Source organism: Pecten maximus, chromosome 5, assembly GCF_902652985.1.
Source record: "Pecten maximus chromosome 5, xPecMax1.1, whole genome shotgun sequence".
NCBI lineage: Eukaryota > Metazoa > Mollusca > Bivalvia > Pectinida > Pectinidae > Pecten > Pecten maximus.
In genome coordinates, this window is record NC_047019.1 from 26,868,992 (window position 1) to 26,882,887 (window position 13,896).

General features: G+C 35.1%; 1 protein-coding gene across 1 annotated transcript in view; it reads right to left on the bottom strand.

The window, feature by feature from the left end:
- LOC117327693 (neuron navigator 2-like) overlaps positions 1 to 13,612 on the bottom strand; it is a 229,054-nt gene extending 215,442 nt beyond the window's left edge. Inside the window, 1 exon segment of the mRNA XM_033884802.1 lies at positions 13,496 to 13,612. The gene's annotated coding sequence lies outside the window, so the exon portion shown is untranslated.
- Between the last annotated feature and the right edge of the window lie 284 nt (positions 13,613 to 13,896).

Sequence of the window (13,896 nt, forward strand, 5' to 3'; positions counted from 1 at the left end):
GCCCCAGACTTATGCTCACAAAGTGCAGCAGCTTATCTACAGATCAAACAAAGATCGGTGAACTGATGACAGCTAACTAATCAGATCTGGATGCAAATTGCTACAAAATGACCCCACAAAGAGATGTTCCAGGAAAGTTTCTGGCAGATTCTCTTTGCAGTACACAAGACCTCAGGAATTACCAAAAAAGTATGCACAATTAAGCACAGTACATCCTCCTCCGAGTGTCGTCAGCCACATGCTGTCTCCAACAACTCTGTTGAGAGCAATTGCCTTTGCCTACATCTTAAATAATTTTTTCATACAAAAAAAACCCATGACTATTCAGTGTATATAATGTTGAAAGAACTTTTTAAAAGGTCAGGTCTACTTTTACAAAGGCAAACACGCAACTGGGATTAATATAGACACCTCAACATTTGGTACGTCATGTGGAATTTCACAATTCAGCAGTTTTGCAGATATCTAAGCACTTTTGAAATTGATGATTTAACTTTGTCAGAAATAAAACCGACCAGATCAGCTGAAAGGAATAGAAAAGACGATGTTTGAGCTCTTTAGTGTTGATAGACATGCAGACACAACACTTAAAAAGATTTATAATGATTTTTCATTTCAAGTTGAAAGCTTTCATGAATATATTAGTTGTCCTTATCAAGCTAAAGTGTTGTACGTTTAAAATAAGATATATTTGTCACACAAAATGTTATCACTCGATTCGGTAACAAATTTTATATACAGTATTTGATAATTTGCATAAAACACCTTTACTGACAATTAAAGCAAGTTATAAAGCAGAAATGTCATCAATATCATATCTTTTACTTTATTGTACCAAACACATATTGATAGTTACTCTAAATTGCAACATAAAAAATCTGTTTTCCATGACCACAGTGATGTTTCCAGGGTGACAGCGGTTTTTGCCATCATATAACATCATATAGTGGTGATATAATGGTTTTCATTTCCATTTCCATGACTCATTCAAACATGTATCGCTTTGTTTCCTTCAAACAAACACTTTCACCTGACATAATATTTACAATTTTTACCTGCTCCAATTGAACACCTGGGAGTTTGATTACAGAGCTTTTCACCTTGCCAAGCAACACACAGCTAATACAGGTAAAAATCCCAAGCTCTTTGTCAAAGTGGATTGATCAATTCTTCATCAATCATATTTTATCATAGATACTACCAATAATCTGATTTGGTTTGAAGACAACCTGTATATACAAACAATTTTTACAATCTAATTTAATCAGACTTTGTCTGTTTTAAATTCTCTGTTTTAACTCTGACAATATTTTGTTTGTCATTCTTTTGCGAAATATTAAGAATTGCCACAATTTTCTTCTTTCCCAGTTTTGTCAAAAACATGGCACAAGCACCCTTAATATGATCAACTTCCTCAAGCCAGAGTCTCAAATATGCAACAATATTAAATCAATGATTATTTTCACTTTCAATCAATTTGTTGATAATTTTTTTTCTAAAAGGGGCCAATACACCGATTTTGACAATTAAGTAGGGGGTGAGCTAATTGCAGCACAATAACATAGGGATGGGCTTACTGCAGGACAATTATGTAGTGGTGGGCTTATTGCAGGACAATTATATAGTTGTGGGCTTATTGCAGGGCAATTACATAGTGATGGGCTTAACTGCCAGACAATTATATAGTGATCAGCTTGATGCAGGACAATTATGTAGTGGTGGGCTTACTGAAGGATAATTATATAGTGGTGGCCTTATTGCAGGACAATTATCAAGTTGTGGGCTTTCTGCAGGACAATTATATAGAGGTGGGCTTATTGCAAGACATTTACCTAGGGGTGGGCTTATTGCAGGACAATTACAAAGCATTTGTTATCATTTCCCCTACATTGCCTGTTATCATATCTCACCTCGATAAAGCCAAGTCCATTAGTTAAGGCAAATCAGTAGATTTCTTTATAACCAGTCAACTGTTTGAATGTCACCAAAATTAATAATAAAAAGGGCATTCATGTTACTTCTGTCGTTTCATATATACAAGAGTCAGAATGACCAAGATCATGCCTTTTATTTTAATCAGGCAACACTCATTGTGGAAGAGAAAAATACTTAAAGGACGATTTTTCCTCTGTAAGCTGGCAAGCAACACGAATGAGAATGACACATGGGATTAATGTATAAGATTAAGGTAGTCAGGTAATCCTGCGAAAAAAATACCTTTGAGAACCAATTTACCTGATTTAGAAAATTCCTAACAATCGTAAAATTTACTTTGAATCAATATAAAACCTCTGATAACAAAATAACAGCCAACACTTCAACAATCATTATTTTCCTTCAATGATATTTTTTGTTTTGTTTACTTTAACTGATGTTTTTTATGAGTATCCAATAAATGTGAGTATAGTGTTTCTATCTAATCACCAGGATTTGTAATAAGTAAATAGTAATATTTACTTTAGTCTAATATTTCTTTACACAAACAGATATTGAATGATCCAATATTGGGTCAACACACACAGCATAATCAAAAGATGGACTTGCTTATAAAGAACATTTATACTAAAACTGACGTTATGTAGAGAAGTAGTCATTCTAAATAAGGATGTTAGTTTTCTAATTGAATTATTTAACGATAACAGTTAATACCGTTTGTTTGAAATGTCAACATATCATCATATTGAATTACCTGTACAGAGATCCAATCAAAGCTATTGTATGATATAATCAATATCCGCCTTTGATCTTTAATGTCACCGTCATGGTCATTTGTAAACAAAACCTTTCATCTTCTCTACACCTCTGTACACAGAATGAATTCCATCTGATGAATAGCTCATTGTCCCCCTCATCAATTGCATCCCTTGTATTCCTCTGGGCCATATCACCTCTTTTTGTAGTTATATTTTCATTGAGGGTTTTTATTTACCAACTATCTGTGTAATAATACCATATTTATCCACAAATAAACCTCTACCCCCCAAAAAGCCCCCCCTCCCCCCCTCCTCTAAATAAGCCTCCTCTATCATAAATCAAAGACAAGCAGGATTGTTGCCTGTAAATAAGCCCCAATCAAGCCCCCCCTATTGTTGCCTGTAAATAAGCCCCAATCAAGCCCCCCTATTGTTGCCTGTAAATAAGCCCTGATCAAGCCCCCCTTATTGTTGCTTGTAAATAAGCCCCAATCAAGCCCCATTCCACCCCACCCCACCCTTATTGTTGCTTGTAAATAAGCCCCCTGTATCATAAATCAAAGACAAGCAGGACTGTTGCCTGTAAATAAGCCCCAATCAAGCCCCCCCCCCCCCTATTGTTGACTGTAAATAAGCCCCAATCAAGCCCCACCCCACCCCCCACCCCTTATTGTTGCTTGTAAATAAGCCCCCTGTATCATAAATCAAAGACAAGCAGGATTGTTGCCTGTAAATAAGCCCCAATAATCCCCCCCTATTGTTGCCTGTAAATAAGCCCCAATCAAGCCCCCCCCCTTATTGTTGCCTGTAAATAAGCCCCAATCAAGCCCCCCCCCCCTATTGTTGCCTGTAAATAAGCCCCAATCAAGCCCCCCCCCCCTATTGTTGCCTGTAAATAAGCCCCAATCAACCCACCTTATTGTTGCTTGTAAATAAGCCCCAATCAAGCCCCCCACCCCACCCCCTTATTGTTGTTTGTAAATAAGCCCCCTGTATCATAAATCAAAGACAAGCAGGATTGTTGCCTGTAAATAAGCCCCAATCAAGCCCCCCCCCCTATTGTTGCCTGTAAATAAGCCCCAATCAAGCCCCAACACCACCCCTACCCCCCTTATTGTTGCTTGTAAATAAGCCCCCTGTATCATAAATCAAAGAATAGCAGGAATGCTGTCTTTAAATAAGCCCCAATGATTTTTTTTTTTCTATTAAGTCCTAGCTCTGTAAACTGAAAAGCTCCTGAAAATGTCCTTGTTTTAGTTAAACCATGATCAATCAGACGGAATCATGATTGATAGTCATAGTCAGGGGTACAATGACTGATAATCAATTAATCAGAATAACATAAGTGATATATGCATGTACTTTATTTTGAATTTTGAAGGTTAATGTATGCCTTATTTGACTGCTATACTTTAAAACACTACCAGACTGCCCATAATTTCTACAAATATTATGGCATCGCATGCCAACTCCAAATACTAAATACATCTACCAGCAGGTTTAGTGCATTGGTGTTTACAAAATGTCAGAATATTTATAACTCACAGACAGGAAACAGAATGGTAGATTTTCCTAGTAAACCCATGTCAGATATGTTTGATTTCAATCAACATTGCTCCAATCTGACAAACTTACAAATCCTCTTCAAGGAAATAGATTCCATATTGTCTGATGAAGGTAAACGATGCACATGTGGACGTCTGCTACCAGAAAATGTCTGTTCCTTGCCAGGTGTTAACATTTGCCTTAATACTGTCAAACTCTTTGCCAAAATAGCATCAGAACTTACGATAAAAGAACGTTGTTGCACATCTACAAAGGTCAACTTAACTTGAAAAAAAAAGCTTTCTTAAGTCAAGAATTCTTCCAATTTTTCATTTTTTTTCTTTTTTTTATTATGCATATTTTCAAAACTTCTCTCTAAGGTTTTGTTGTTCACACACAATTTCAGTGCTTACATAATGTTTGAAGGTTTAATATAACGATACCACCTAACAATGTTGTAGGAAAAAGATTATTTTTCTAAATTGGCGAGTGAATATACTATAAATGTGTATAATGGTTAGTGACTTTGAGAATTATCAAAAATATAATTAAAACTAAACAACATATCAAATTTGAAAATAATACCAATATCAATATGCCAAGAAAATTAACTTACTGCCAAAGGTGATGCGGAGGAATTCAAGGTCAAAAGTTATTGGCAAAACATCGGGATATGACTGTTCAAAATGTCTGAAAACCTGGGCATAAAATCTGACACAACACAGTTCTATCAGAAACACAAGAAGACAAAATTCTTAAAAACAATCCTTTCATTTCAAACAACACATTGCTTAGGAATTTCACTTTGATATAAAGGTCATTTGGCAAGTTGACCCAACTAAACTATATTTATTCTCATCAGCTTTGTACACAAATCCTCAACTGGGTTTTTACAAGTTGTCCTATCCCTCATTAGACAATAAAAACATCCTCTTTAAGTTTCCCTCCCTCAAATTTACAAACACCAGAGACACCAGAGTAGGGAAGTGGCTGACTTAAGATCAAATTGATACTGAAAACATCTAACAACAGAAAAATATTGGACCTGGTTTTTCTCATGGGGCAAACATTTAGACTCCAGAATGTTAATAAAGTAAAACAAACAAAAAAGGCACACTTTATACGTCATGTGAATTTTAATCTTAAATAGATTATTAATCAAATTGTATATATGTAAAGACAAAATATTAATAAAACAAATTTTGGTTCTTTGCTTCAAAATCTTTTGGACCAAAACAAAATGCTTTAATGAAAAAATCTACTAAGTACTTGTTTAAAATGCCAATAACTGATAACAACCTTTTTTTCTTTCATTTCATACAGCATTTTTCTATTGTTTTGGAAACATTTATATGTAGATTGTAAAACTTGATGAACAACTGGTTTTCTTTCTTTCATAAAACAATTTTCTACTGTCCTATGGAAGCACCTGTAAGCCGATTGTAAAACATGATAGTGATGTGAATAGCTCAGGTCACTGACTTGAATATTAGGAAAATGATTTTGAAAACACTTGTACAAGACGGACAGTAGAGTTGCTGCACTGTTGAAAAACTGATCTCATCCACGAATTATAGACAAAGCCAGTAGTATGATGCATAAAATACATCTGCCGGACACCGTGGATGTTCAGGTGCCCATGCAGTATGAAAATGATGGGTCTGATTTAGAGAGCCGAGTCTGTAAATTCGGACAATTTGGATAATAAAACACACAACCAACAGTCACTGATGGTGGCCTTCAGGATCAGTTTACTCGTCACTATTAGCAATCAGTAAATCGGTGAAGCACACAGTAAGACATTTTACAGTGTACAAGCTGACGGTGATTATCACTGGATGTATGTTTCTAGTGCAGCATGCACAATGAAATGCAGTGGGCCTGTTTCTCCCTCCAACAGAGAAGAGTTCCTGGAGCCTTGCCAGTAAACAGTTATCAGTAGGTTCTCTGTCCAGGTGAAATTGTAAACTTTATCTAATAAAGGCCGACAAGAAAACAACCAATCTTAACTGACAGTCAACCAATCATTTTTATTTTGTGGAGGAAGCAGTGAAAATGTTACAGGTTTTACTATAAGTAGCATCTAGCAGGAATTTGCTTGTCCAAATGCATAAACTATTTATATCATGAACATACATACACAGAAATCTAAGGAATTGTAGAACGGTGCATTTGGTTTCCTTTTAAAAACGAAGGCAGAAATAGAAGACAAACTGAAAGATTATTCACAGATTAACAAAACAGTAGTTTTGTATCAAGTTACAGGGGAAAAATTTTCTTCCGGCATCTTCTGTATATAATCCAACAGTTGTATGATCCAAAGTCATGACCTCCAGAAACCACAGTATGTTCTGTAAAGGATTTAAAGGATAGGGACAGAGCATGTCAAATACCTTGAGATATTTAAACACCGAAACATTATCTGCAAAACTCTTCTGACGTTATAAATCCTCACTGAAAATCCCCTTACCCAAATAACTAGCACTGAGGCAAGTCCACATTGATGAAATGGGGATTGAGAGCGAGAGATTTTCAGGTTATGTTTCCTTTGAAAGAATGTAGAGGATTTCTGCATGGAAATTGAATATCACCAGAGAGCTGCACCGTTTCCTGTTCTGAATGGTACAAGGCAATGTATAGGTCTGTCAATATGATTACTGTTTGTCAGCTGTGGGCTAAGATTACTGATCGAAATACAAAATTTTTCCAATTGGATATTTATGGGATTTTTTGTTTGTTTTTGTTTTCTGGAAAGGAAATTGATTTAGCATGCCCATGCATGAGTTTTAGTTGTTGTAGACTTTTTGGCCAATAGACCTGTCTGAGAATAAATCTTTTCCTCGTTGTAATAATGTTAAGAACAATCACAATTCAAACACAAGCATACTGGGTATTGCTTAAGCAATGCTGTCCCTTACCAGCCCCCTCTAACAAAGTGACTGTAGCAGTGATATTCAGGAATTTAAATGACTCCAGAGGTAGAAACATTGACATTAGAATTTAGATAACTCTAAAAGATGAAACATTGGCATTCAAAAGATGAAACAATGACCTTGGTATTTAGATAACTCTAAAAGATGAAACAATGACCTTGGTATTTAGATGGCTCAAAAATATGGAACAATGGACCTTCCAAACCATTACTTTGATAGTTATGAAGATCCATGTTCACATTATACTTAAACAGAATTGAAATCAACAACTAAATCATGTAAGAAGAGACAACTGTAAATTAATGTCTGCTAGGTTTATTGCCTAGTGAACAGTCAGGTAATTTTGTGGGGTCTCAATGAAATAGATGGTGACTAGCTTACTGTGAAACACAAGTCAGAATTTGCCCGTTATCCTGAACAAATGGAGTGATGGCTCTTGTCCAAGGATACTACCCAAACAGAAAATTAACCTTTAATCTTAATTTCCTCAGAAACATGAACAAACCTGGGAAGGGATCAAACCACAACACACAAGATCTCAGTTGAGGTTGTGTAGGCCCAATACCTTATAGATTGAGCAAAATATAACGACCACCAGTATAGAAGGACGAAGGCCATAAAAGTAGCTTTTCTGATGAAACTTCTCTAAATTGTGTTACATGTTTCATTTAAAATTTTCGAGAAATCTCAGATACTTCAAACCCATGCACACACTTGAAAATACAGAATATACTGTAAAACACAGGGAGAATAAATCTATGTCAAATGGAACTACATAAAAACACTCTGGATTTTCTTATCTTTCAAACACTCAAGAGATGCAGACTATCAACAAGCTTTTAAGTGATACAGACTATCGGAACTGTTATAGTCTATTAACATCTTATTGATTTAGATAAATGGTAATTCAGATTGATATTAAGATAAATTTTTCGAAATAAAAAATGACTTTCTTTTCAAGTAGGCAGAAAATGAAGCAATCACTGCCATTTTCCAAAATACTTGTATTTGTAGTAAGTGATATTTGTGACCCTTAAAGTCAATCTAGGATCATCAGTTGTTTAAGGTACACTTATCTTTATGGCTGCTTCCTCATAAAATCATGTTCAGGAACAAATTAAATCAAACATATATTGGGAAGCATCAGCCATCCACTATTTTACTGGTACACTGTACAAAACTACCAGACCTCATTACACAGGTTCATTTTTCAGACTTACAGCTCCTCAAGACATACCAGTTTGGACACACACAAAAATCAAAGATTAGAAAAGGTTAGAAATGAATCTACACATCAATAAAAAAGTCACAGTTTAGACTGATGCTACTATAATTCTAATTATGACATGTCTGCATGCTTTCAATTGCTGTATTATCTTGTTTTATAATGAGAAACAGCGACCTAAAAAATCTGCCATATTTATCCTGTAATAAGTCCAGGGAGCCAACACTTTTGATTCAAAGTAGGGGATGGGCTTATTACAGGGCAATCAAATTAATGTTTTACTGAACTGCCTTATACAATGGTGAGCCTATTACCAGGCACTATCTTATTGTAGATGATAGTCTGGATGGACAGTCAGACAGACAGACAGACAGACAACATAACAAATATTTGTAATACATTTCTGATGAGTAGGTCTAGGAATTACACATGGACACATGCAGCTAGAACTAATTCAGCTTAATTATGAACCAAAGCAGTCCAACAAAGTTAAAACCTGTCAAAGAACGGCTAAAAGATACAGTTGTGGCAATAGACTTAGTAGAAGTTGGGCAAAAACTGTCAATTATTCCCTCAACCCAAATCCCATGCTTTTTCTGGTCTGCTTTCTCTCTCATTATGACTAATTAGTCATAAAGCACCACTGTAAACTGATAATATGAATTAAACGCGATAATTTGGCATCATTATTTGTGATGTATTTCAATTTGAAGAATTGTTTCAATAAAAAGCTGAATGTTTATTTGAACAAAATAGTAAACCTAATGAAATGTTTTAAGTATCTTTTTCCATATGAATAATTTTTTGGACTCCTACACACAAAATAAATTGCCTATGTCAAAAAAAGATTGTTCCAGACCTCCAACAAGTACCTTATGCCTAATCGGAGTCTGACTCATCTCTTGATCTAACACGCAGATCCTAATTAAAAAATTATGGCTGAAACACTTTCCAGGTGCCTTCATCTTGTTTATAAAAAACATTTACAATCTGGAATGCCACAATCCATGGAGATTCCTCATAATGAGAAAAAAACTGTAAAATAATGAAAAACTGTAAACAGACCAGGAACGTAACAAATTAACGCTATTGATGACTTCAAACAAAATTCTACACAAATGGTATAAAGATGTGCCCCTCACCCAGGTGTGGAAGACAAATGTTTCTGATTAAGTTGATACACAACATATCTTGGTTGAGGAAGCACACATCCCCCTCCCCGGCTATGCGTGAGTAATAATTGCCATTAGCAGCTGAGGTGTACAGGGCTGTTCTGATCTAGATAGAACATGTTCTGAGCGAGACGTTTACGATAGACTGATTAATCACACTGTTTATTATTCTGGTGAAGGACATCAAATCTTGATGTTGGTTATATTGATCATCAATACACTAAATCTGAATGTCTGCTATACAGCTAATAGGAGTTACCTCCCTTAGGCCTGATGACTACTACACATGTATGTGAAATAGAACCGATATGGTCATTTTAGGACAGCCTCTCCTGTGTTCAGCCTCACCTATTTGTAGTATGCATGAATGTAATGTATTTGTGTATGTGTTTGAATGTTGCAGTATGCTTTTGTTTGTCTCTTTGTGAAGCTGACAACCAGCGAATCAGTTGTCCCACTTCCAAGCAGGAGTAGCGCAAGCAACTACAATTTTTATTAATTCTGGTAGGTCTTGACCAGGGGACAGAACCCGAAGCCTTCCTTACTGTCTAATATGTAAACCTGTATATAACACACTCTGTATAATCTGTTAACCTGTATAAACCACACCCTGTGTAATCTGTAAACCTGTTTTAAACCAGACACTGTATAATATGTAAATCTGTTTTAATCAGACTATGTATGATATATAAACCTGTTTTAACCAGACCCTGTATAATCTATAAACCCTGTATTAACAAGATATTGTATAATCTATCAACCTTTTTAATCAGACCATATAATCTGTACACCTGTATAAACCAGACCCTGTATAATCTGTAAACCTGTATAAACCAGACCCTGTGTAATCTGTAAACCTGTATAAACCAGACCCTGTGTAATCTGTAAACCTGTTTTAATCAGACCATGTATAATCTGTAAACCTGTATAAACTAGACCATGTATAATCTGTAAACCTGTATAAACCAGACCCTGTATAATATGTAAACCTGTTTTAATCAGACCATGTATAATATGTAAACCTCTTTTAATCAGACCATGTATAATCTGTAAACCTGTATAAACCAGACCCTGTATAATCTGTAAACCTGTATAAACCAGACCCTGTATAATATGTAAACCTGTTTTAATCAGACCATGTATAATATGTAAACCTCTTTTAATCAGACCATGTATAATCTTTAAACCTGTATAAACCAGACCCTGTATAATCTGTAAACCTGTATAAACCAGACCCTGTATAATATGTAAACCTGTTTTAATCAGACCATGTATAATATGTAAACCTCTTTTAATCAGACCATGTATAATATGTAAACCTCTTTTAATCAGACCATGTATAATCAGTAAACTTGTTTTAATCAGACCCTGTATAATCTGTAAACCTGTATAAACCAGACCCTGTATAATCTGTAAACCTGTTTTAATCAGACCATGTATAATCTGTAAACCTGTATAAACTAGACCCTGTATAATCTGTAAACCTGTATAAACCAGACCCTGTATAATCTGTAAACCTGTATAAACCAGACCCTGTGTAATCTGTAAACCTGTTTAAATCAGACCCTGTATAATTTGTAAACCTGTTTTAATCAGACCATGTATAATCTGTAAACCTGTTTTAATCAAGACCCTGTATAATCTGTAAACCTGTATAAACCAGACCCTGTATAATCTGTAAATCTGTATAAACCAGACCCTGTATCATCTGTAAACCTGTATAAACCAGACCCTGTATAATATGTAAACCTGTATAAACCAGACCCTGTATAATCTGTAAACCTGTATAAACCAGACCCTGTGTAATCTGTAAACCTATTTAAATCAGACCTGTATAATTTGTAAACCTGTTTTAATCAGACCATGTATAATCTGTAAACCTGTTTTAATCAAGACCCTGTATAATCTGTAAACCTGTATAAACCAGACCCTGTATAATCTGTAAATCTGTATAAACCAGACCCTGTTTCATCTGTAAACCTGTATAAACCAGACCCTGTATAATATGTAAACCTGTATAAACCAGACCCTGTATAATATGTAAACCTGTATAAACCAGACCCTGTATAATATGTAAACCAGTATAAACCAGACCCTGTATAATCTGTAAATCTGTATAAACCAGACCCTGTATAATCTGTAAATCTGTATAAACCAGACCCTGTATAATCTGTAAACCTGTTTTAATCAGACCCTGTATAATCTGTAAACCTGTATAAACTAGACCCTGTATAATCTGTAAACCTGTATAAACCAGACCCTGTATAATCTGTAAACCTGTATAAACCAGACCCTGTGTAATCTGTAAACCTGTTTAAATCAGACCCTGTATAATTTGTAAACCTGTTTTAATCAGACCATGTATAATCTGTAAACCTGTTTTAATCAAGACCCTGTATAATCTGTAAACCTGTATAAACCAGACCCTGTATAATCTGTAAATCTGTATAAACCAGACCCTGTTTCATCTGTAAACCTGTATAAACCAGACCCTGTATAATATGTAAACCTGTATAAACCAGACCCTGTATAATCTGTAAACCTGTATAAACCAGACCCTGTGTAATCTGTAAACCTATTTAAATCAGACCTGTATAATTTGTAAACCTGTTTTAATCAGACCATGTATAATCTGTAAACCTGTTTTAATCAAGACCCTGTATAATCTGTAAACCTGTATAAACCAGACCCTGTATAATCTGTAAATCTGTATAAACCAGACCCTGTTTCATCTGTAAACCTGTATAAACCAGACCCTGTATAATATGTAAACCTGTATAAACCAGACCCTGTATAATATGTAAACCTGTATAAACCAGACCCTGTATAATATGTAAACCAGTATAAACCAGACCCTGTATAATCTGTAAATCTGTATAAACCAGACCCTGTATAATCTGTAAATCTGTATAAACCAGACCCAGTATAATCTGTAAACCTGTATAAACCAGATATTGTATAATCTGTAAATCTGTATAAACCAGACCCTGTATAATATGTAAACCAGTATAAACCAGACCCTGTATTATCTTTAAACATAGATAAACTCTCTAAATTGACAGCTGTTTAGTCTGAAAAGGTTACATTATATAATCTCAGTCATACTGGTCAAGGTTTGGTCTGGTTTTGTATTGTAAACATTCTATCAACAGCTTGAATCATTTAAGGATGGTTTTGGTTAAGGTCTTTTTGTGTCTAAAAACACCAGAAAGGCCAGAGGGAACTAGACAAGAAAACCCATGCTGGGTCAGAGATCTATATGATAGTAATCAAGACAAGCGTGTCTGAAGCACCAAATTTAGGTTTCCTAAACACAGACCAATAGATCCAGTAAGTAGGACTACAGACAATTGTTTTCCCTCATGTCCCGTGTTTTAAATAATACATATCTGTAGGAGAACTGAAAAACTTTTTATTTTTCATCATTGAAATAAATTGCCTGATGATTGATATTGATTTATCAAAATTGCAATATGCTAACACAAACTTTAATCATTGAGTTAATAGCTAAGATTACATTAAAAAACACCAAAACAAGAGGCCAAATGGGCCTGTATCGCGCATCTGTTTCAGGCAGGTGAGCTAAAATATCAAATATGTTAACTGATCATGTGACTTTTCAATTCTCCTTCTCCATTGAGGGCCTGTAATGTTTCTAACTATTCGTGTGATGCTGAAGAGAGACAGAATACATGTGTCTGCTTTTCTAGGTACATGATCCATTTAGTAGCTCTACAAGAAAACATTTAGAGCTTTGATGAAACTCCAGGAGGAGGCCAATAATGTATTGCTGAGTCTGCATTTATTGACCTTTGATACAAGAATGTGGCTACTTTATCACAGGGAGACTGGCTTTCCAGGCAATATACATCCATACAAAAGCCTTCCCACGAGAGAAGAATAGGAAATCTAAGAATATATACTCACTGACAGCCTCAATTACATCGGCAAGAAGCACCCCATCAGTGACATCTTGCTGGAGGTCGCTGATAAAGCGCTTGTTCCGAGCCTTCTCCAAATAATGGTTTGCCCAATCGGTATAGATCTGAAAATAGAAAGTAAACGACAAATCGTTAGTTGTGAAGAAGAATCTTTATGTATATTGATTATCTAATGTCTGTTTAGTACCTACTCTAAAAACTATGTTATTTTTGTCTGGATGACAACTACACGACTCCAATACACACTTAATTCTACATCAGGATATTTGTAGTATCAGATGTGATATTATAGCATACATACACAAGCTTTCCATCTCGTGAAAACAGTTTTATTAATATGAAACAATAACGTTAATATTTTCCATTCCTTGCAATGTACTGAAATCC